This window comes from Periplaneta americana, chromosome 17, assembly GCF_040183065.1.
Source record: "Periplaneta americana isolate PAMFEO1 chromosome 17, P.americana_PAMFEO1_priV1, whole genome shotgun sequence".
NCBI lineage: Eukaryota > Metazoa > Arthropoda > Insecta > Blattodea > Blattidae > Periplaneta > Periplaneta americana.
The window spans coordinates 86,516,551-86,542,566 of NC_091133.1; the positions used below are offsets into that span (position 1 = coordinate 86,516,551).

At 36.2% G+C, this 26,016-nt stretch overlaps 1 protein-coding gene across 1 annotated transcript in view; it reads left to right on the forward strand.

Annotated features, from left to right (window-relative positions):
* LOC138692956 (uncharacterized) overlaps positions 1-26,016 on the forward strand; it is a 390,101-nt gene that overhangs the window by 110,452 nt on the left and 253,633 nt on the right. The gene's annotated exons all lie outside the window — the stretch shown is intronic.

The following is a 26,016-nucleotide window of genomic DNA, read 5'->3' on the forward strand; positions in this document are numbered from 1 at the left end:
TGAGAAGATAACATATTTGTCTTACGTGTAACTTTAGTCACAGAATAAACACAACTATCTGTGCACCTATTATTTAGGTTAAATTCAGGACTGGTCATGTTTGTTTCTTCTGTTCTTTTGGATTGGTAACAGATCAGGACTTTTAAACCTACGATTGTAAGAAAAGAATTTCCACTTAAGTGAGCATACATGTGTGCAACCCACTTGCGGTGACTGCCAATTTATCATTAGAGCACAGTTACATCTTTCCTTCACAGATACCTCGCGACCTACGATTGGGGTCAACTTTACGCTCTGTTCGTCTCAAAAACCCACTAACACCTATCAGGAAGTCCTACGCTCTGGCTTAAGTTTTAACATTTCCGGCTTTGAATCTGGGGATCCCTGGATCGATTCCCGAAAATTAAATGATAATTTCTCTCAATTCTATGATAACGAGTGTGTATACATTTTTCTATGTTATCTTATATTGTCTCAAATTATGAGCTTAGCCTTGGTAATCACTTTCTCAAGAAAATGCTTTACTTGTGAGAGTCTAGTGTCAGTTAATATTCTGAATAAATATGATTTTTAATCTTTTATTTATGAACTACTAGGTTATTTACCGTTCAATGGAATTGTTACCCATATGGTATTTAGAGAGAAGAGGTCGAGGATTCGCCAGAGATTGCTTTATATTCGCCTTACAGATGGGTAAAAGCTCGGAAAAAATTAAACTATGTGGTAAATTCGAATAATAATAATAATAATAATAATAATAATAATAATAATAATAGTAATAATAATAATAATAATATAATAATATTATTATTATTATTAGTATTAGTAGTAGTAGTAGTAGTAGTAGTATTATAATTATAATAATAATAATAATAATATTATTATTATTATTATTATTATTATTATTATTATTATTATTATTATTACTTACAAATGGCTTTTAAGAAACCCGAAGGTTCATTGCCGCCCTCACATAAGCCCGCCATCGGTCCCTATCCTGTGCAAGATTAATCCAGTCTCTATCATCATACCCCACCTCCCTCAAATCCATTTTAATATTATCCTCCCATCTACGTCTTGGCCTCCCTAAAGGTCTTTTTCCCTCCGGTCTCCCAACTAACACTCTATATGCATTATTATTATTATTATTATTATTATTATTATTATTATTATTATTATTATTATTGAAACGCGTTGCGATTTTTCTGCGTAGCACCCTGCAAGTAGGACCTTTAGGGAGGCCGAGACGTAGATGGGAGGATAATATTAAAATGGATTTGAGGGAGGTGGGGTATGATGATAGAGACTGGATTAGTCTTGCACAGGATAGGGACCGCTGGCGGGCTTATGTGGGGGCGGCAATGAACCTTCGGGTTCCTTAAAAGCCATTTGTAAGTAAGTTGTAAGTAAGTACCCTGGAAGTAGAAACATTCAAAGGCTAGTAGCTATATATCGATCCCGTCATCACTGAAGACAAAGATAGGACAACGGATCAAACAAAAAGGTTAGTCTCTTTTGCTTGCTTTCCTTTGACGATGGAATCGATGCGTAGCTCGTATTGGACGTCCATGATGATGATTAGGGCTAGGATTTTGATGAAATTGCATTTTTTTTTCTAATAAGCCAGAAACAGTGCTGCTTTAGTATTTATATGTTATGTGATAAACTGAGTGTTTTAAGGCATGTTTGTTAGGACATTTTCTTGCATTGTTTGCCTGTTTCAACTCATAAGAGCATTTTTTGTTTTATTCGGTCATTTTTAGGCATTTTCATTTAATTTTGGCCATAAATCTCCATTATTATTATAATGTAATGTTTATTTCTTTTGATATTTCCTCTAGGCCTACATATTTTTCCCATTAATACCATCATTTTGTATAATATTTTAATCGTTTTTCTACACAAATATTGTAATTTTAACTTAGTACACCCCATGTAATGGATCAGTCCAACCACCCCTTCAATATAGACTCCTCTATACCTGCTAGTTCCGGATAGGAGTGGCCTTGTGGTGGACTACATGAAAACTACATCAGATAAAATAATTACCGTAATTAAAGTGCCCTACTTAGAAAAAAATATTTTAAATTAAATAAACTTGAATGTTGGTACTAGAATTTAATTTAATTGCTAGTCTAAATAGTCAGTATAAAACCTCTTTTCCTACTAAGCCAATTATGTAAGATAAATTTTTAGGGCATTTTAAGGGCATTTTTTTTTAAAGATTTTTAGTTCATAAATGCATTGCTTTTAGGACATTTTTTCATGACTTATAGGTCATCAAAATCCTAGCCCTAATGATGATGATGTAGGTCTATACATCTGTGACTCATTGAAAAATCTTAAATTTCACACTTAGAAGACGAAAACTTAGCAAGTTTCTTTAAGAGTTGAGATGTTGAGATTCGTACTCTGCTGCTAAATTGATTAGCATTGTACTCTGAGAAAATATAAAAGATTAATTTCTTCTCGTGAATTCAACAAACTCGCCTCAAAGTGAGGATGGCAAGTTTGGAAGGAAGAGGAAGTGGCATGCTTCCATCTGAAACATCACCGGGTTCTTTCTGCTAGCCCGAGGCAAAGCCACAGGAAATTCACGTCCTGGAAGAAATTTGGACGTAGTATTCTGCTTCAGTTACAGAATTACTAAGAACAGAGTCATGTGGAGTTTAGTGAAAATACATATTAAAGATCAGCCTGTAGCCAGTCGAGACAGAAAGAGATTAGGAAATTTATTATTACGAATAGTTATTCTCTACAATTCTCAAGTAGTGACGCTCCTGAATATCAAACTGGAGACCTAGGTTTGATTCCGGTGAAAAACTCATGTTCCAACCTGTCTTCGGACAGTTGACTGAACAAGACTGCTATTATTGGAATAATAATAATAATAATAATAATAATAATAATAATAATAATAATTACTTACTTACTTACTGGCTTTTAAGGAATCCGGAGGTTCATTGCCGCCCTCACATAAGCCCGCCATTGGTCCCTATCCTGAGCAAAATTAATCCATTCTCCCTCAAATCCATTTTAATATTATCTTCCCATCTACGTCTCGGCCTCCCTAAAGGTCTTTTTCCCTCCGGCCTCCCAACTAACACTCTATATACATTTCTCGATTCGCCCATACGTGCTACATGCCCTGCCCATCTCAAAATAATAATAATAATACTTACTTACAAATGGCTTTTAAGGAACCCGAAGGTTCATTGCCGCCCTCACATAAGCCCGCCAGCGGTCCCTATCCTGTGCAAGATTAATCCAGTCTCTATCATCATACCCCACCTTCCTCAAATCCATTTTAATATTATCCTCCCATCTACGTCTCGGCCTCCCTAAAGGTCTTTTCCCCTTCGGCCTCCCAACTAACACTCTATATGCATTTCTGGATTCGCCCATACGTGCTACATGCCCTGCCCATCTCAAACGTCTGGATTTAATGTTCCTAATTATGTCAGGTGAAGAATACAATGCGTGCAGTTCTCTGTTGTGGAACTTTTTCCATTCTCCTGTAACTTCATCCCGCTTAGCCCCAAATATTTTCCTTAGCACCTTATTCTCAAACACCCTGAACCTATGTTCCTCTCTCAGAGTGAGAGTCCAAGTTTCACAACCATACAGAAGAACCGGTAATATAACTGTTTTATAAATTCTAACTTTCAGATTTTTCGACAGCAGACTGGATGATAAGAGCTTCTCAACCGAATAATAACACGCATTTCCCATATTTATTCTGCGTTTAATTTCCTCCCGAGTGTCATTTATATTTGTTACTGTTGCTCCAAGATATTTGAATTTTTCCACCTCTTCGAAGGATAAATCTCCAATTTTTATATTTCCATTTCGTACAATATTCTGGTCACGAGACATAATCATATACTTTGTCTTTTCGGGATTTACTTCCAAACCGATCGCTCTACTTGCTTCAAGTAAAATTTCCGTGTTTTCCCTAATCGTTTGTGTATTTTCTCCTAACATATTCACGTCATCCGCATAGACAAGAAGCTGATGTAACCCGTTCAATTCCAAACCCTGCCTGTTATCCTGAATTTTCCTAATGGCATATTCTAGAGCGAAGTTAAAAAGTAAAGGTGATAGTGCATCTCCCTGCTTTAGCTCGCAGTGAATTGGAAAAGCATCAGATAGAAACTATCTATACGGACTCTGCTGTATGTTTCACTGAGACACATTTTAATTAATCGAACTAGTTTCTTGGGAATACCAAATTCAATAAGAATATCATATAATACTTCCCTCTTAACCGAGTCATAAGCCTTTTTGAAATCTATGAATAACTGATGTACTGTACCCTTATACTCCCATTTTTTCTCCATTATCTGTCGAATACAAAAAATCTGATCAATAGTCGATCTATTACGCCGAAAACGCACTTATGATCCCCAATAATTTCATCTACTTACGGAGTTAATCTTCTCAAAAGAATATTGGACAAAATTTTGTACGACGTCAACAAAAGTGATATTCCTCGAAAGTTACCACAGTTGGTTTTGTCCCCCTTTTTAAAAATAGGTACAATTATGGACTCCTTCCATTGTTCTGGTACAATTTCCTTTTCCCAAATAGCAAGTACAAGTTTATAAATTTCGTTATATAATGCACTCCCACCCTCTTGTATTAATTCTGCTGGAATTTGATCGATACCTGGAGACTCGTACTTTTTCAGATTTTCTATCGCAATTTCGACTTCTGAAAGCGTAGGTTCGGGTATAAATGGCTCAGCAGTTTGTATTTCAATTCCGTCCCGATCATTTCTATTTGGCCTATGTACATTTAGTAGTTGCGCAAAATAGTTTTTCCATCTGTTTAGGATTGATGGAGAGTCTGCAAGCAAGTCACCATTCTCATCCTTGATCACGTTTACCCTTGGCTGATATCCGTTCTTAAATTCCTTTATACCCTTATATAAATCTCGAATGTTTTTATTCTTACTATTTGTTTCTACCTCATTCAGTTTTTCCTTCAAGTAACCTCTCTTTTTATTCCTAAGTGTACGACTTGCTTCCCGTCTTTCATTGAAATAATTATCTCTCTTCTCCTCAACTGGATCCTGTAAGAATTTCAATTTTGCCTGTTTCCTTCTTTCTACTACCATGCAACAATCATCAAACCTCGGTTTCTTTTTTTTAGTTTCATAATAACCTATGCTCTGCTCAGCTGCAATTTTGATACTATCTCTGATATTTTCCCACACGCTATTAACATCTAATTCTTTCTCAACTTCGTCGGAACTTTCTAAAGTGGCAAACCTATTCGAAATTTCGACCTGATAATTTTGCTTAGCTTCCTCGTCCTTTAATTTCAAAATATTGAATTTAGTAATATTAACTTGTTGCTCTACTCGCTTGGCTACTGATAATCTTTCTCTTAATTCTCCAATCACCAAATAATGGTCAGAATTACAGTCTGCACCCCTGAAAGTTCGAATATCTACTATACTAGTATGTCTCCGTTTATCTATCAAGATGTGATCTATTTGGTTGTGTGTCAATCCATCTGGAGAAGTCCAAGTATATTTATGTATATCCTATATAATGGATATAATGGCAACTGTTGGAATTAATAACTACTGCGAATTGTATTGTTCATTTTAAAAATCTGCCGTACATTCGTGATTTGTGCAGGCGAGTGTTAGGTGAACCTCTTACAACTTAATGGTTGTTTCGTTTGAGGAAAACAAACCTTATCCAGTTGAGTAAATTTGGAAGATCCGGCAGATAATGTCAAAAGGCGCCTTAACCCGATTCACAAGACACCTCGTCCTTAATGCGTCTCAGTCAGAGGCGGCTCTCTTATGACAGTGCTTCTAAGCCTCATTCCTCAGATGACTTAAACACCTAACGGCAGTTACTTCTTCTTCTTCTACATGCTCCTTTGTTTTGATAGTTGCCACGTTTCATTTGATCTGCGATGAGATGATGATAATGGAGCAATGACAATTCTTCAGTTTTTTACGTATAGAGAGCAACACTTGTAATCTGCAGTATGTTCATCTTCGATTGGAAGCGAAGAAACATTTCACAAAGGCATTTTCTTTACTCTTGAAATCATTTGAAACCAACCCAGATCTTCCAGAAGATGTAGAAGGTAAAAATCAGATTAATCTGTGCGTGTATTGATGAAGAAAAAACGTATTTGGAACATTATGAACTTCAGAATAAGATACTAATTTATTACAATGAAGATGAGTGCTAATACTACGTTAACTGACATTTTATTATATGTAAACAACTCATAGTAAATAACCTATTTATTACATTCAATCATTTTATTTTGAGACACATGTTCATTCATTTTTCTCGTTATAATATAAGTTAATATACAGTATGAAGTTCTCATTTCCGAAATTCATCCAATATTTACAGAAATATCGAAAACGCTAGTGAACTTTACCACGATACCTAAATATTTGTAGAAACATGTTTATATGATTTTTCCCTCGACTAAATGTAAGGGAGATGACTCCCGAAGTTCATGAGTATTACAGAATAATTTTACTATTTTTTTATTATGTCTGCGAGTTTAAATTTACTTTCTGATTAATTTTCATTTTATTTTTGTGCTTTACTGTCCTGTAAGTATGTTTTTTGGATGTATGAAGGAATTTTAATCACAAAAACGTTAAATATTTGCATATTGCAATGCTGACGAGACGCCACTGGATTAAATTAGTGGTTTCCCATGTCTCTCTTTACAAAGCGCGTGTAAATCAGTTCTGTGAATTCTCCCGCATTCCATTCTTCTCTTGTTACTCTGCTGTCATGACAACGGACTCGTCCGACAGATCTGTTTCTTATTATCAATCTGCCCATCACTTCCGGCCTCCGGTTTCAACACAGGCTTGCCAACTTTGTCCTACCGGAAAATTTGCATATAGAACTTCGCATTAACGTCTATTATAATTCTGTTGAGTCCAAATTAAAATTCTTGGCTGTAATACCTTTACTGTGCTTCCGATGTCGCATTCTATACTTTAGGCAATGTAATACTGGTAATTTCAAGTTTCTGAAGGTTATATTATTGCTAACTTCTTAGTGCTTACAGCTCATGTGATCAGTTTATACTCGTACGTAGAAGTAAAATCTCGTGGAGCATCATAATATGCTATCAGTTTTCGTAAAACATGTATGTATGTATGTATGTATGTTATATATATTATGTATGCTATATATATGTTATGTTAAGTGTGTATAGCATATTTATATATATACTGTAGCCTATATTATGTATGCTTTTATGTATATGTAAGTATTTGTGTATGTGATAGATAGGTAGATAGATAGGTAGGTAGGTAGATAAGTAGATAGATAGATAGATAGATAGATAGATAGATAGATAGATAGATAGATAGATAGATAGATAGATAGATAGATAGATAGATAGATAGATAGATAGATAGATAGATGGATGGATGGATGGATGGGTGGATGGGTGGATGGGTGGGTGGGTGGGTGGGTGGGTGGGTGGGTGGGTGGGTGGGTGGGTGGATGGATGGATGGATGGATGGATGGATGGATAGACGCAAGCCCATACTTGTGAGCGAACAATTTTTAAGTGACGGCCTTGAGAATAATAATTTTGCATAGAACTATTCATTTCTCGTACCCAGATCAGGACTGTGAATGCAACACGCAAAGCATTCGATTCCGACACTTCAAATAGAAGCCCTACGTATGTGTTATTTAGTGTCATGCAATGTTTGAACGTGAAAGAAGCAACCATGACATTAAAACTTTGTCTTATTTCATATGAAAAATTAATAGCAAGATCTGGTTAAAACCCTTAAGCTGTTAATCGACTTGAAACGAACGTAGCGCCTATAATGCACGACGCTAGTGGGTAATAGTAAACCTGTGTAATGGTAAATGGTTGTCATGGTACCACAATACACTTACGACCATCTTAATTACCTAGCTGCTTTTCATAATATAACATAAGAATAAATCTAATGAAAATAAATCATTTCTTAAAAGTACAGGAGTTAGTTACAAAAACTATTTCCACACCAATGCGTCACTTAACGTCTAGAACTCTGAGGCTGCCGACAGCTCTCTTAGTAGAAAAATGAATAAAAGAAATTTGTTCTTAAAAGAAACGGCAAAGTCGAGTTCGATACAGCTTTACATGATTATGAGTAAAGGTAGGAATTTATACTACAACATTAGGATATTAGGTTAATTGTGCTTAGACTGTCGTTACGTCATGAATGACGTGAAGCCTGAGGTATGGCTAGGTTACAACTGAAATGTGTTTTGTATCGCAGCAATTGAATGAGGATATGTTTCTCGTGCGTACAACGAACACTCTATGCATACCTAACCTTGTAGTCTCTGTGGGCAAATTCCTATATTTATGAGGTATTTCGTAAAGTCTACATGAATCTTGATATATATAAATCCTGAAGATCCGAATTCGATTTCCGAATGACATAAAAATTTATTTCCCTTTCTATATGACATGATTGTGTATTGTCTCCTTCGTTATGGGTTTGCTGTCAGCTGTTTTCCAGCTTCTGAGTTGCAGTGGTTTTAGTATTGGTCGTGGTACTGGTTGTGGTATTTTATTACTTAACGACGTTCTCAACTTTAGCTTTGTTTAGCATCGAAATTCAACGTGGGAGAGTAATAGTCAAATTTTTTTTCCTAGAGCCCTTTACCACGAACAGGATTATTATACGCGCCGTAAATCTAAGACACGGATACACAGCTTTACTTCCCTCCCAGAGGAAGCTATGCTAAAAGTTTTGACAATACACCCAGGGAGACTTTAAGCTCCTTATGCTATTCGTGAAAGTGTCATGCTAAGTAAGAATCTGAATATGCATATTCGACAGCGAAGCATTATTATTATTATTATTATTATTATTATTATTATTATTATTATTATTACTTTCATCATCATTATGATTTTATCATTATCATCCTTGTCGTATTCAGTGTTTTGATATCACGAAATGTTGAAAAATTTGTTTGCTTTCGTTTTGCAGAAAAATCTGTCTTCGCCTTCATTTCTGCTTTTATTACTTAAATTCTATCCCTTGTCCATTTATGTTTACATGTAACAGTCAATAATCATACTACTACCTTTCACTTGCTTGCTCTTTCATCTTTCACCACATCTCATTAACTCTAAATATCCACTGTAGTTAAAAAGAAAAGCTTCGACAATAAGCTCATAAAACAGAAAAGTATATGATTCCACTTTCTTGTTATTTATGTGTAGTAGATCTATAACTTTGTTTTGAATTAACTCATGTGTTCAGCAATAAAGATGAAAACAGGAAGATGTTTGGTGTTTCCTACGCGGTCCGCTCTGTTAACTTTTAGTGCTGGAAAGCGAAATTATTGCACATTATCACTTAACATGTTACACCGTCAAGAATCTTAAAGTGTACCGTTCCTTTCAGGTCATTTGCACTCAATTAACATACGCTTCACTTTCTTTTCCGACGCCGAATTACACGTAAAGAAATTGTAATGTTATCTTGTGTTCTTCCTCAATGCTCCACCATGAACAAAGCGTATGTGTTGTCATGGTTACAACGCTGTGCTCCGCTTTTCCACTGCTTTGATAAATGACGTTCCCGTTGGTAAATGAACGTTGAAAAAAAGAAAGTAATGTTGATTCAAAACAAAACCGGAAGTAGCTTATAAACAAATATCATAAGAAGCAATGTCAAGGCTGGATGAATGGATGGAAGGACGGACGGACGGACGGACAGACAGACAGACAGACAGACAGACAGACGCCCACTTTATAAGATCCATAGGAACCCATTGTCCAACTTTCATAGTTGAATACTTACGTTGACTATGAAGTGCTGGTTAATTTTGCGTGAAATCTAATCCAGGAAAAGTATTCATTTGCGTGTCATAAATCCATGACTTGAGCATCATAGTATGATATTGTTTTTATTGCCTATCATCCACACCCGGGTGTTAAACCGCGAACACCGATCTAGTGGTAAATATGATGAGTTTTATACAGTAAATAAAATAGTGGATAACAATCAGACTATGAACTTAACTATTTATTAATGGACTGAATAGCCATTATTTTTAGTTAATCATTTTCTGACAAAATACTTATTATGTTTTCGACTACCTCACAGTCATCAGGTCTACGAAGTAATACATGATTACATGATTAATACATGTCACATTCTACACATAACACTTCACTAGTTTCTTCCCTAGTTCTTTCCCCAGAGGTCCGCAGAATTTTCTATTAAAAGCTTCGCTTGCCATTGCTATCCTCCTTTTGACTTCCTAGCAGCAGCTCATGTTACTGCTTATAGTGTTGTCGTTTAGTCAACTGTCTGAAGACAGGTTTGAACCTCATAAGTGACACCAATAAGGCATCATTCATGATGCAACTAGGCGGAGATAATGGGGTAGGGTGGCCAGTTTCTTTTCCCCTCCAATGCATACATCGCCGATTAGCTACATATTCCACTAATCAGACTTCAGATGCATGCAAATAATTGTTCTTCCTCTAACACATATCTCAGGTGAGATGTACTGCCTGATAATAGATATACATATCAGCCAGAACTTCAATCAGAGGTGTACATCCCAAATATTTTAAGCTGTCCACTTCCTCTATTGCCTCGTTTCCAATTCGCATTTTTATCTTCTTTATTTTTCTTCCAATAACTATGGTCTTTGTCTTGTTTGCATTTATATTCATCCCATACTGCTCACAACTGACATGTAGTTCCAGTACCAGATCCCTTAATATCATCTCCTCTTCTGCTAACAACACCATATCATCAGCAAATCTTATGCACTTTATTCTTCTTCCTCCTACTATCACCCCTCCCATGTTCTGGAAACTGTTTTCACTAAATCCTCCAAGTAGATGTTGAACAAGGTAGGTGATAAAAGTCATCCAGTTGAGGACAGGCATAAACTAGACGATTATCTAGAGTCAATGGAATTGGTAATTGGTGAGATAAATTAAAACCGCTGTGGGATTATGCCTGGAAGTCTCTATAAAGTTGGGAGAAACCTCGGAAAAAGACCAGTTTGAGTGGGACGTAGCATGAGTCGCACTTACTACTGTTAAACTTCATGAATGAATATGGGAAATGGGATGATAAAGTTTTTCGCCCAGATATTTCTTTATTCGGTGATCCTATAAGTCTACATTGTGATATCGAACCTCAGCTAGGTCATCTGCAATTAGAGTTTTGTTAACTTCAATGTGATTCATCCAGCAACACATCTCAGGTTACTGGAGTTGACTTTTGAAAATTGCTGCGACCAGAATGTTACCCACTGCTGTTAAATTGGGCTGTCTTTGTCCATTTACGCAAGCACCCGTATATGCGAAGCTACATTTCATTCAGTGGCACATATAAAATCTAAGAATAGAAACAGACTTTCAGCTACCGTGTTATCATAATCACATACTTCGAATGTCAACCTCACAATTATATGCGGATTTTAAATCAATGCATTCTCATATTCAGAAAATACAGTGTTCTTATTAAAACGTGTGTTGAAGGATTTCAGTTAAACATTATGTTCCACAAGATTGTTATGCTTCTTTCTGCTGAAAGAGGAATAGTTTTGTCTATTAAACTACTATTTTCTGTTCAGTAATAACAAATTTCCATGCATCTGTTCTTTTAACTAAATTATATGCATTGTATGAACTTGTATTTTTCTTTATGCATTGATAAAACTAAACTTACAGCGTTATCTGGTCCTCCAGGAGTATTAAGTTGGCCATCCCGCTCCAGAGTACCGAGTTGGCATGCGAAAGCCAAGGCTCAGTTTTCAGAACAATTTAATTTGGAAAATGCAGACATTTACGTGTGTGTGCGCGCGCATGTACGTGTGAGTGCGCGCGAAGCAGTGGGAAAGTGATAGTGAGGGGAGAGAGGGGATGTAGATCCGTGGCTCTTCCCAGCGTTTGTTTCAGCGCCTTAGGAAAACCATGAAAATCCATAGGCAGTATGTGTGCCATACCACTCGATGACTCGAGAAAAGAGTTATTACTGAACACTATATCGTATCGTATCGTATCCTCCGACACAAAGACGGTTTTCGTATACCTTAAAATTTAAAAAGAGAATGAGAGACATCGAGCTCCATCATGAGGGACCACCATATCGATTCCTTGCACTTACAAGGAAAATTGCAATGAGGTTATCGTTGCGAAGTCCTTGAAACCAGGACGTTACTATACGGGTTTAGAAAGGTCGTGTCACTGCCTCCTAAAATGAACTACAGTACTTCCTCCCACAACCTTCCTGATAAGTCATATCTGGAAGGTTACGAGCATTTCATTGTCAGCGTACACTGTCGCTTTGTAAATAAACAGTTATTTAAAATAAATTGTATGTTATGATGGATATATACTCTCCCTGTTTTTCAATTTTTTGCAGTTTATTTAAATTCTAATAAGAGTTTTCATATGTTTTATTTGAGGTAGGTTTGTATTCTTGCTCTATATAGCCTACAACTATAAATTGTACATTTCATGCAGTAATTAAATTGATGTTTTACACAAGTTTATCTTAAATAAATTGTGTATTGTCTGAGAGATACATTTCTCTTCCTAAATTCACAAGTCTCTTATAATTTTTATACGGTTATTGTAGAAGGTTTGTTTCACTTCAAATAAATAAAATAATCGGCGTCTTATGAATGACACATATTTACTCTCTTACTGAAGATTTAGCATAAAATGAGTCAAATGAATTGTACGGAACAAAATATTTTCCAAATCTTTCTCTCGCAAATCACAACATCCCATAATCTTACCACAGTTAGGGCAAAATGATCACTTGAGTGGAAGGAAATAACAGAAAGTGACAGAAAATTTTTAAATCCTATTAATTGTTTGACTACCTATGTATTTATTTTTTGCTGTTATTATTTTATTAATTTATATTATCGGTATATATAATTTCAGTGAGATGATTATGTGGATTAATACATTGTTGTAGATTTATTTATTTTTTTATTAGGAATATTCCATTATATAATGGGTCTCTTTCAACCCAAATCAATCTGCTGACGCCAGAAGCACCTGTCCAACATATTCATGGTCTACTCCTTCCTCTTGTCCCTTCCGCCGTCGAATTTATTTTATGTATTTGTTTATTTGTTTATCTATTTTTATTATATTATATTATATTATATTGTATTATTATTACACAAATAATTGTATGTATGTATATACATACATACACACATACATACATACATACATACATACATACATACATATATACATACATACATATATTTCATATTCGCTGAAGTCTATTCAAGACTATATTTTCAGTATCCAATAATAATCCCATTTGTGTCTATACATCACATGGTCTAGTTTATTGATCCTTCTGTCATAGATATGGTAGAAGGCAAGCGAACACTTCATCACAATATGAGTCCGAGATGTAGAAATGAAGACCTGAATTGACAAACATCTCAAGTCCATTGAAGTAAACTTTCCAGGAGAATAAAGAAACCATACACACTTGCAATATAAGAGTATTGAAATCAATATTTGTATGGTTAAAAACACAGGCTTAGGAATATTATTTTTTACAGGATGGTAGCCTGTGCAAAACACGACATATTTCATGTAAAAAGTTAAATTCGGTAAACTTTGGACTTGGAATTTTTGTAAATTCAGATATTCAAATATAATACATAATAATTTCTGTGCAAAAGTCTTCTTTTGTGCACTGGATTCAACCCTTTCCGTTTGTCATTTTACTTCATGGAAGTAGAAACATTAAGGAGGATATGGCGTGAGGGAATTCTTATTAATTTGTTCTTCTGTGTAATTTGTCACTAAAAACTGATTAATTTTTAGTAAAAGTGAGTTTAGAAAGAAAAACTTCATTAATTAAAGTCGTCTGGTAGACATCACAGGTGACCATAAAAGATCCAGAAAAAAATATGCAATATAAAAATACCGCTTTAAAGAAATAAAACATAATATCTACGCAAATGACAAGATTTGAAAGACAAAATTTTAAAATAATAATAATAATAATAATAATAATAATAATAATAATAATAACAATAAAAGAAAATCTACAAGATTGAAGAATAATTAAAAAATTCTAAGTACAGTACATAGAAAGGATTATGTAACACACACAAGGAATCATGAAAGATATGTGTATAAATTTTAACAGTGATTTCGTTTGAAATGCCGAAAAATTATTTGTGAATTTAAAGCTAGTACCTCGAGCGCCAAAAGGAGACCCTTTACTCTGCAATTACAGATAAGTTGTAACTCTCACTAAGGTGAAGGATTCATGAGAGAAATATGATCTCCTTCTCTGCACTCACTGTATAGCTTGATCACCATTCTCATCAAAAAGAAATGCTGGGTCAAGAGGTCTCGTGGCTACTATATCAGCTTGGCGATGACTTCCATCTATATCCGAAGCAGTGTACTTCTTCATATATTTTCCAGTCTTATTTTCTAGGGCTGTGACAATGGCTGATCAGACTTTGTGATGACGAGAATTTCTTAACAACTCTGTCTTTTTGCATTGCCCAAAGTCTTCTGTTCTTCACAACTCGGATTTCTACACAGTGATGTATCCTTACTTCTTCCGGGTATAGACCTAACCCTGATGTGTTACAGCACATTTTCATGGCATAATTCCCTGACGAATTGACTCGTAGATATTATTTATTAACAATAATTTAGGAAGAAACTCCGTAGATAGTCGTGCTCAGAGACACTTCCTCATTAATCAGGAATCTACACAAGCTCGAAATATAATTTCGACAGCATCACAATATTTTCTCTATATACTTCTTAGGTGTCGGATTTCCTTGTTTGTTAAAGCAATTTCAAAGAGTCTAAAGTGGGGTACCTGATATATTCTTCACAAATGCACCCATTTAGCCTCTAGATATTCTGTCATATTTCTATAATTGACAATTATCCTCATCACCAGTGCAGAAAGCAACGGGAAACTATTGTACCGTAGCATGTTCTTACGAGGCCATCTCAACGATTTTTTACGGACATTGTTTCACGGAAAGTAACCGTATTATCTGTTTACTTAGTGTTTTATTTCACGACTCTTTCAACTTCAGAGCTTATTCAGTGTTCAAATTCAACGTGGACGTGCCTGTAGCCCTCTATCAGGAACAAAGTTCTTTAAATCTACGACACGACCCTCCTAGCTTTACTTCTCTCTCGGAGGATAGCGTAGTAAGGGTTTTATATTCGTTTTAAAATCGTCATCGTCATCGTCTGGGTTTTAATCAGTGAACTCCGTAACAAGCTCCTGGCATTGAAAGTGTACCAGACCACCAAGGACTACTTACTTGTGTACGTCTATCTGTCTCTCGGTTCCTTTCTGTATTTGCCTGTCTCTCTCTAATTTATAATTTAGTTAGTATTACAACCGTGCGCCGAAATTGTTTTACTGTTTCTCGATTCGTCAGTAGTATTGAAAAAGGAAACTGATTACTCGGAAAGGTAGTCTACTGTGTTAAATTTCTTATGTTCTGACATCCTGGCAAACACTCATACACTGAGTTCTATTCACTGTATTTTTAATCGAATCGGTTATTGTTAAAAGGCATAGAGTCAATTTTGACGGCTTGGACATTTTGTTGGAGTTCTTAATTTTTTTCTGCATTTAATAGAGAATGAAACAAACAATTATTAGACTTCGTTGAATTGCCACACGCACCATGCAATCAGGTTGCCGATGTACGATAGTATAGAGGAGGTGAGCGACCGCCCGGTCTCGTAGTATCAGCAATTCATGTTAAGAGATGTAACCGGTCCAAATAGAGCAGCTACAGCTAATGTATACCTATGTAAGCATTTTTTTTTTCATTACTGTAGTTGGAATAGTCAAAGCTTAACATTTGTTCAGTGCAGACAAGAATTCAATCAAACATACCACATTGAGAGTGTTGCTGTTCCAAACAATTGCCCCTGGAATACTCTTACCCCCTCAGCCAATCTTGACCCGTTGGAAAACGTGGTTGGATGCTGTTAATTATTATGCAGAATATTACGGCAAAATAATGGAGGTAATTGATGCATTGGATAGCACAGACAGTTCCGCTGTTGCAGCTGTAAAATCATTGCCTTCTGAACAGCTATTGGAAGATATTTTGTTCATTGATTCTAATTTTAAAATCGTGTCCAAAAGCATCATCCTGTTTGAATCGTCTAAACTACAACTCTCAGAAGCCCTTAATATAGTGGATAAAGTATCATAAACCCTTATCCAAAATAACAATTCACTAATTTCAGAAAAAGTGAAATGTAAGATGAGAAACATAATTGCTAAAAATTCTGCCTATTTACAATTTCGTGTTATAAATGATGTACAATCAGGTCACGACAAGACGTCTGAAATTGGTGTACTAAAAAGTAGTGACTTCCCGTTCTTCAAATATGCACCTATTACATCGTCTGATGTTGAACGTACATTTTCCCAATACAAAAACTGTTTGAGTGACCATCGGAGGAGGTTCACTTTGCAGTCGCTCAAAATGTACGTAACTCTTCACTGCACATATTCAAGGATGATGTGAGTATATTACATTAAATTTTAAGAGTTAATATATATCACTGTAAAATAATTGTGTATTTACATGTTTAGACCTTTCCTACTTCAATGATCATTCAATATATTTCTTGAATGCAGGGTACAGGTTTTATTGTGACCGCAATGTACTGCTCAGTGTTTACATCAGAGACATACTCCATCCTTTGCACGTCCCCTTCTCATACAATCTATACCGCGTGCGCAGTAAACCTTGCGATTCTCGTGGCAATTCCACGAAGTCTACTAATTATACTCCAAGAGTATGTTTAAACACAACACAAATATAACTTTACAATTCTTCGATTATCTGAATACTGAAAAAAATGACTGAGTGCCTTTTAGCAATAACCCATTCAATCTTGATATCAACATATAGCCTACACGTGTATTGAGCAGCCAAGAGACGAACAGTACCGGAATCAGGTTGCTACTGTAGATTTATTGTCTTTTTGTGTTAAATTACAGACCTACCAACTTTCATGCATAATGCGTAAGTCGCCCGCAATTACCTCACGGTTTCCGCTCTGCCGCAATGACATGATAATCACCGGGATTTGAGAGATGATCGCATAACTTTCGTGTTTAATGTTACGTCCCATTTGCTACTGTATTATTATTATTATTATTATTATTATTATTATTATTATTATTATTATTATTATTTAGTAAACTGTTCGAAGACAGATCTGAACCTCACAAGATACGAACGAGACAACTAGGCCAGGAGATAATAGAATAGGTTGGCCAGTTTCTTTCACCCTATTATTATTATTATTATTATTATTATTATTATTATTATTATTATTATTATTGTTTAGTCAACTGTTCGAAGACAGGTCTGAACCTCACAAAATACCAACGAGAGAACTAGGCCAGGAGATAATAGAATAGGGTGGCCAGTTTCTTTCGCCCTATTATTATTATTATTATTATTATTATTATTATTATTCCAGAACGTTCAGTTATCTGAAAGACTGAAACTTCGATGCCAGATAAGGACGAAGAATGCAGTTCTCTTGTCTGCTTCAGTAGTTGTCTTTGAACTTATGAGTACGTATTGTCGGGGCTGACCTTGTTTCATTCATTGACACCAACTCCACCCCAACACAGCCCTCTTCCCCCTCCCCCTTCCCCCCCCCCCCCGCTGGACGCTCCAGAGAGAGAAGTGAGTCATGAGGCTGTGGGCGCCCTGATAATCCGGGATCTGCCCTCATGGAACGCGAGCCACTGACTGCGACCCGGAAAAAGAAAGCGGTCACGTGACCCACACAGAATGCTTCATTGCGTCCTAATGAGCAGAAGTATGGTCACCTGACTGTTCTAGTGGAAACGTTCCTATGAAATGCGATGCAATGTATTGTTACATAATTTACGGTAAAACAAATTCTTCCTTCTTTTTTACTGTTTGTTTGAAGACAGCGACTTGTTTCGAGCTCAAAGGAAGGTCGCGGAGTATACTTCAACGCACATAAGTTATAGGAGAAAGTAATCAGACGTTTTTTGAATAATGATAATAGAAATATGTAGTGACATCTAACTCAACGCGCGGCAACTCCATAACGAACCAAATGTGAAACGTTTTCGCGACGTTGTCAGCTCGCTCAGGCTCAATTGGCAGCGGCCGTTTATATCTCGTTTGATGTGATGTTCCTTCCTCTATCAGTGGTATTTGCACTATTATTCTGTCTTTTGATTTTCAAGCTGTAACGGCGAGAGGGGGTTTAATTTTTATGTGGCGCTCAATTTCCAAGGTATCTCCCTCCATATCAAGGAGGAGAAAGACGTAGTCCAATGTAAAAATAAATGCTTTGCCATTGTTACATTTCTTGACTACACATCAGCTGTAACTTGTACTCCATAAACTACTCTAGTCGATGGATTATGCCGCAGATTAGTAAGCATGAGTTTCTGTGGTCGAATCTTCATCATTGTTCTGAAGTGGAAGGGTGAATTCCTACTAACGCTACGTCTGTTACACTACCTTCGTCTAGACCAGCGGTCATCAGCACAGAGCACTCTGGGGCTAGCGTCTCTTCCCGCGGAGAACATACTGTACCATGGTGCACTCGTAGCTGTTAGCGGGTATGTTCTCTACCTCTTCCTGCTGCATGCGGGGCACACGGGACGGCTCCGCTTACCCTTTACCCATTACAGCGAGTGCTGACGACCACTGGTCTAGACGCATTATCACACATACCAAATGAGTGTCGTAAAAAGTTTCGCTATGCGTCTAAGTTTCATGCAGGCTTCCCCACATGTCCCTAGTTCAGTCCCTTCCGTGAGTCACCAACTAATGTTCGGAGAAACGTTATGAATATGAGAATGGAATAGAAATCTGGCGGGTGATGTTCAATGCCTATCATGGAGGAATGGTAGAACGCCGAGAAAAATCCCAATTACGGCCATGTCACTATGGATTTATCAATTATAAATCCCATGCCTGACCAAGACTTGATTCCAAACCACTTACATGACAGACTGATAGTTTTTTTTTTGGCGAGTTATTTTACGACGCTTTATCAACACCTTAGATTATTTAGCGTCTGAATGAGATGAAGATAATAATGCCGGTGAAATGAGTCCTACAGTTACCCAGCATTTGCTCATATTGGGTTGAGGGAAAACCCCGGAAAAAAACCTCAACCAGGTAACTTGCCCCGACCAGGAATCGAACCCGGTCCACCTGATTTCGCGGCCAGACGCGTTAACCGTTACTCCACACAGACATGGTACTGACCGCGTAACCACTGTAGGGATTATCGTATTTCCATACCTACAGTAAATAGTTTTCCGTTTTCTTTCTTTTTGTGGTTTGTTTTTACTCTTAAATGAATTTATTTATACTACCGAAGCATCATTTCTTTAATTGGCTAATGTTCTGAAGCTAAAAATGTGTTGTTAATTGCTTTGTATAGATTTTGTTTTTCAATTTTTAACTAAAATTACATAATTCTTAATTCTTACGCATTTATAACAAAAATTGTTACAAGTCATACGACTTTAGGAACTTGGTTCTTTACAGTTTAATTATGCATCCTAATGTACAGTCTTAAATAATTTACAAGAGTGGAGTGATTTGTAACAATTGTTGTAATAAAGGCGTAAGAAAAATATTATTTTGTAGTTAAAAATCAGAAAAAAAAAAATCTGTACGAAGCAACTATGGAATTCACAACACGTTTTTAGCTTCAGAATATTTGCTACGAGTAATTAAAGAAATGATATTTCTGAATAGTTCATTCTTTATCTGTAATATTTTTTTTACCCTTAAAACTAAAGAATAATGTGTGTGTGTGCGTGCGTGCCTACATGTAGCGATTTAAGACTTCAATATACTCATAGGAATTCAGGAGCGTTTGCTGAACATATTTTTCCATTTTATGTTTTTATAATAAAATTATGCCACTGATACCTGGCCATAATATCAGAATATTCATTGTAATTTCGGCTAAACGAAGTTCGGGTTAAACGAAACTCGGTTTCTAAATATAAATCAAATTTGGTATGTTGTTGCAAACTGCTTTACGTTTCGTGGACGAGAGAGAAAATTATTCATCGGTAGATGTACTAATAAACATAGAAACAAAAGGAAAACTTGAAAATAAATAGAAACCAAAATTTTCGACTGAAAATATGTATAGCATAATTTGCAATTTCTTAATTTTTCATTGGATATATTTGAAATGAAACATATATGTTATAAATACTGGTTTTTAAAAGACCTATAAATGCTTTTGCTTATTCGGAATCGCTTTAGTCTCCATTGTTTTGGATATGCGAGGTTGTATTCGTACTGCACCTATCACACAGTCATACGAGTAACATTCTATATACACTCTGGCACAAAAAAAAAAACCGGACACTTCTATATTTGCCTGTATTTTGTTGCCAATTATTTCAATATGAAACAAATCCCATTTAAACAAAATAATGTTTCATTTAGCACCTTATACGACAACATTTGAAAAAAAAGTCTCTGATGAGAAAATTTATAAAAAATTACAAAGGGCGTATAACTATGGCATCGTTTGGTCTGTTTTTTCATTTTATGGTGCCTTAAACATTAAAAACTGTTTTTAGTAACGGGTATTACCCCCTCTGGCTTGAATAACTGCATCCATACGTCTTGGCATGCTCTCAATTTGGTTAGCAATGTCTTCTTGAGGAATAGGTTCCCATTCTTCGCCAAGTGCTCGCCTCAACTCTTGTAACGATTCTGATCTCGGTCGTCTATTCTTAACACGCCGTCCCAGCATGTCCCACACGTGTTCAATTGGGTTTATGTCTGGACTCCTTGCTGGCCATGGAAGAACATGGATTCCCACTTCTTGGAGATAATCTCCGACCGCATGGGCAATATGCGGCCGTGCATTATCATGCATTAAAACAAAATTATCGCCTACAAATTGGCCAAATGGCACAACATGATCAGCCAAACATTCATTTATATACCTATCAGCTGTTAGTCTTCCATTTTCAACAAAAACCAACTCTGTACGACCATCCGTACACGCTCCTGCCCAAACCATCACTCCACCACCTACATACGGCACATTTTCGGAAATGCAAAACTGTGAAAATCGTTCTCCCCTCCTTCTCCAAACTCCTTCACGTCCATCAGGTGAGCACAGATTGAAACGGGACTCATCGGTAAACAGAACACAGCTCCACTGTCCATTTCTCCAATCCCTGTGATCATTTGCAAAACGCAGTCGTTCAACTCGATGCATCCTGAGAAGTCTGGGACCAGTTGCAGGTCTACTTGATATCAGTCCACTTGCTTTCAACCTCCTTCTAACTGTTTTGGCCGAAATTGGGCGTCTATGCATGTTAACAAATTGCTGGGCTACACTAGTAGCTGGCAGGTTGCGCTCCCTAAGAACTCTCAACACCATATACCTGTCTTCATTTGGATTTGTAGCTCTTGGACGACCCGAACCTGGTCTTCTGGTATATTCTAGGGCCTCTCTATACCGTTTTATGGCATCATGGGTTGTGCTTCTAGCCATATTCATAACTTATGCAATGTAACGTACACTGCGTCCATCATCGTAAAGGGCTACAGCTCGAGCCACATCTTCAGGTCGCATCTTGTTTTAAGACAAATGTTACAACCCCACTTAAACTCAGAAAATGTAAAAATAAAGAAATAACGAATGATAACGATAATGAAACACAAAATGGTTGAGACAAAATTGTTATAGTTGAGACTCCGAAAGCAAAATTGGAATATTTGGTTGTAATGGATTGTTTATAAAACAAAAAACAATCAACAATGTATACACGTCTCCTTAACAACAGATGGCTACCATAATATTGTATGAGAAGATAATGTTTTGCAAAATACCAGCAAATATTAAAGTGTCCATTTTTTTTTTTTTTCTTCCCCCCCTGAGTGTATAATACAGCTTTCGAGGGCAGCTTATTGGATGTGTTTTAAGAGTATATGAGCTCTTTAATGTTCTATATAAATTAAATTGTCCCAATGATGTTTGTTAGCCGGAACATTTACACGCACGAGACACGGTTCGTGTGGAATGTATCATGAACACAAACTTTTGAGGTATGTTTTCTGGGTGTAATTCCGTTTTCTCCGTTATCGTCATTTCAACAAGGGGAAATTAATGCACCATACCATTCAAAGAGATTTTCATGGCGACTGTTCCACCTTAGCATCAATCTTAAGAATGTCCATAGCTTATGCTGAAGTTTGATTGTACCGACATTGCACTATGACAGGATTGCTGTTGTTTGTCAATATTCAGAAACTAAGTCCACGGATCGTATCTTCTCAAGACCTTAGGGATGCTGCGTAGGTTCGAACGATCATGCAGGATCAAAAGAGATCCTTGCCATTACACGCAGTTTCACCCTCTTCTTATCAACCCCTACACATGTTCACCCCGTTGGGAGCCGCAAATAACTTTTCTCCCCACTTAAGAAGTTTTTCCTTTCTAGATTAAAAGTCTGTTTCATTGTAGGACCCCCCCTAGGGATGGGGGCCAACTATGGGCTTCACAGCAACAGTGAACTAAGTACGTAAATGGGCATGTCTATGCAGATGCCACGCCCTAGATTGCGTCTGCTACTATCATTACTACTACTGCTATTATTAGTTTTTGTTAAGGTTGTTGCTATTCCTATGCCTCAGATTTGTTTAACATGTTACATATATGTTTCTATTCGTATTAGGGAAAACACCGGAATTTTACTCAAAGCAAGTAATGAAAGTAAATCCTGAAGAAACGTATATGATTATGTCTCATGACCAGAACATAGTACGAAGTGAAAATACAAAAATTGGAAATCTTGGAGCAACAGTAACAAATATAAATTACACTCGAGAGGAAATTAAACGGAGAATAAATATGGGAAATGCATGCTATTATTCGGTTGTGAAACCTTTGTCATGCAGTCTGCTTTCAAAAAAACTGAAAGGTAGTTAGGCCTATATTATATTGGGAAACTTTGACTCTCACTTTGACAGAGGAACAGAGGTTAAGGAAAATATTTGGATAAAGTTACAGGAGAATGAACGAAGTTACACAACGCAGAACTGCACGCATTGTATTCTTCTCCTAACGTGATTAGGAACATTAAATCCAGACATTTTAGAGTAACAGGGCGTGTAGCACGTATGGGTGATTCCAGAAGTGCTTATAGAGTGTTAGTTTGAAGACCTGAGGAAAAAAGATCTTTTGGGAGATCGAGACGTAGATGGGAGGATAATATTAAAATGTAGTTGAGGGAGGTGGGATATGATGGTAGGGACTGGATATATGTTGCTCAGGATAGGGATCGATAGTGGGTTTATGTGAAGGAGGAAATGAATTTCCGGGTTCTTTAAAAGCCATTTTGTATACTAAGTTAATTTATGTTTTTTTTCCTTACCTCGGTTTCAATGTTTAAGATAATTTATACTAGATATAAACTTTTTGGTTGAGTGAAAGATAAAACCTTCCGGCCTTAACTCCGCCAGGAAAAGTAAAGAGTTTTTGTCGTTATTATTATTATTATTATTATTATTATTATTATTATTATTATTAAATTATTGATAGCTTAACTTTATAAGGCTTACAAATGCATATTTTGATATCTCGGTCATATTTGTCAAATTTTGCAACACGAAACTAATTTGATAATATTTAGCAATATTTCCATAAGAACAAACATCTGAATAATGATTAAGACCGGCCACCGGGTATAAAAGGGGAGATGCATCACATAATAGCATTAGCACAAGGAACTCCGAACGATGTAAAAAGCCTGCACATTGAAGGGTACCGACAGTGCGAGTGGAAATAAAGTAAATTCGCCCATGTACCGAAGGCAATATAAGAAATCCATGGCTCCTAATTCGCAGGCTTTAATTTGGGAAAATGCCGATATTTTTGTGGGAAGAGGGATCTGAATCCATGGTCCATTTCCTTCAGGGCTCATTCCGACATTTGTCTTAGCATCTTAGGAAAACCATGGAAAACCCACAGGCAGCATGACTATGAAAATCGCGGAGGCACATTACATTGAGAACTGAGCGAGACGGACCGCGTAGAAAACTATTTATACTTCTGTTTCCATGGTACCACTAGTAACGTCAGAGTAAACTTTTGATATCGAAACGTTACACTTTTTTAAATTTTGTAGCTACCTCGAACATAGACATTTCGCGTCGAATGTTTCGGAATACATAAATTATAAAAATTAATGTTTGAAAGAACTGCGATATAGGTCTACATTAACTCTTCCTTTCCTTCTTCCCCATCATCATCATGACATGCCTTTAAAGCCTGACTAGATTCGTCCTTATTTTTAGGAGGGTTCTGTACCAACATTAGAGATTCACACGTAGCTAATAGAACTCCTTGCCATAAGGTCAATATGTCGGAAGATTAGTGCTGAAGGTAAATGTGATATTATTTCAGATATTTACGATAACTCTCAAATATATAGGAAGTCTCATTCTCTTTATAGTCGAAGGTTGGACTTTATCTGCACGGAGGAGATGCTAGTCTTCTGTTGTAGAAGCGACAGATAAATTCTAGCCCGGAGATGCTAGATCCCCAATACAGACCTTACGAGGGGAGTATAACGTAGCTCTTGGTTCGGCGTAGTGCTCAGTGCACGGAGATCCTAGATCCTATAACACAGATGTTGCGCTTGAAGACCCTGGGAGAGGGACGACTGTTGGGGCTCATTCAGTTCTGTCGCGGTCGCGTTCGTATCGCGATAAAATAGTGTAATACAAGTAAAGGTAATGTAATTTTATGAGCAATAATGAAATTACTTTTTTAGTTTTAGTGCCACCCTAGATCATATGTCATCTCTATGTTAAAATCGTTTGCGCACTTTGAAGAGAACAACCGCCAGGATCGCTACCCCTCCGCCGTAAACGAACACGAGATGGCAGTACAGTCGCTAATGCAATTCAAATGGGAATTATGACGTGACTCCTTATGTAACAACTAGATGACAGCGTAGTAAACCTGACAAAAGTTGTTAACTTCAAAAGCTATAAGGCCGACCTATCTGTCTATATATGATCTAGGGTACCACGCATGACAAACTATAATCAAATAGCCCCGGACAAATTCTAGGCCACGAGACGCCACTGCATTTAGTTCAATTGGATCTACATTTCCGTCCTCTTATTTGTGACTGGAAGGGAACCTTATCGTTTGAGCCACAGCAAGAAACATAAATTAATTTTTACTGACTTTTTTATTTGAAAATCTGGATAATTTATTTTTTTTTATTATCCAATTTAATAAACCCTATTTCACCCTGAGGTGTATTAGGGTTATAGTTGGCATCAAAATACATATTTTATAAGCAATAAACAATAATAAAATTATAATACAAAATTGTGGCCAAGGTTACAATTCACATCAATTATGTACAAGAATGCACCTTAATGAAAGAATGGATCGTTTCATAAAGCCTCAAGGCATGTCTCTATATTTATATCTAATGGTTATAGCAAGAAATATATATATATATATATATATATATATATATATATATATAAACTAGCTATTAAACATGTTATTTTAGAAGCAATAAATAGCTATACTAAGAGATGGCTTAAAATTTACGAATTAAATACATTATTTAGTAACAACAATTGACAATAATCAGGTATTACAAGAAATGGCTCAAAATTAGAAATCAAATGCCTAATTAAAATAAAAATTAAAACCAATAGTACAATATTATAGTATGCGAAATTGAAGACTTACAGTTTCATTATAGTTGATTAGAACTAATACGATTTTTTTCCCGGAATAATTTAACATTTTACAGTTTCACGAATATTCTATTCAAGAAGGACATGAAATACTTATATGATTTGGAGTTGGTAAGTATATTGGTTAACGGTTTGGTAAATATATAATTTAAAGTGTTCAGTAACAACTCAAGCTCGTATCTTTCAC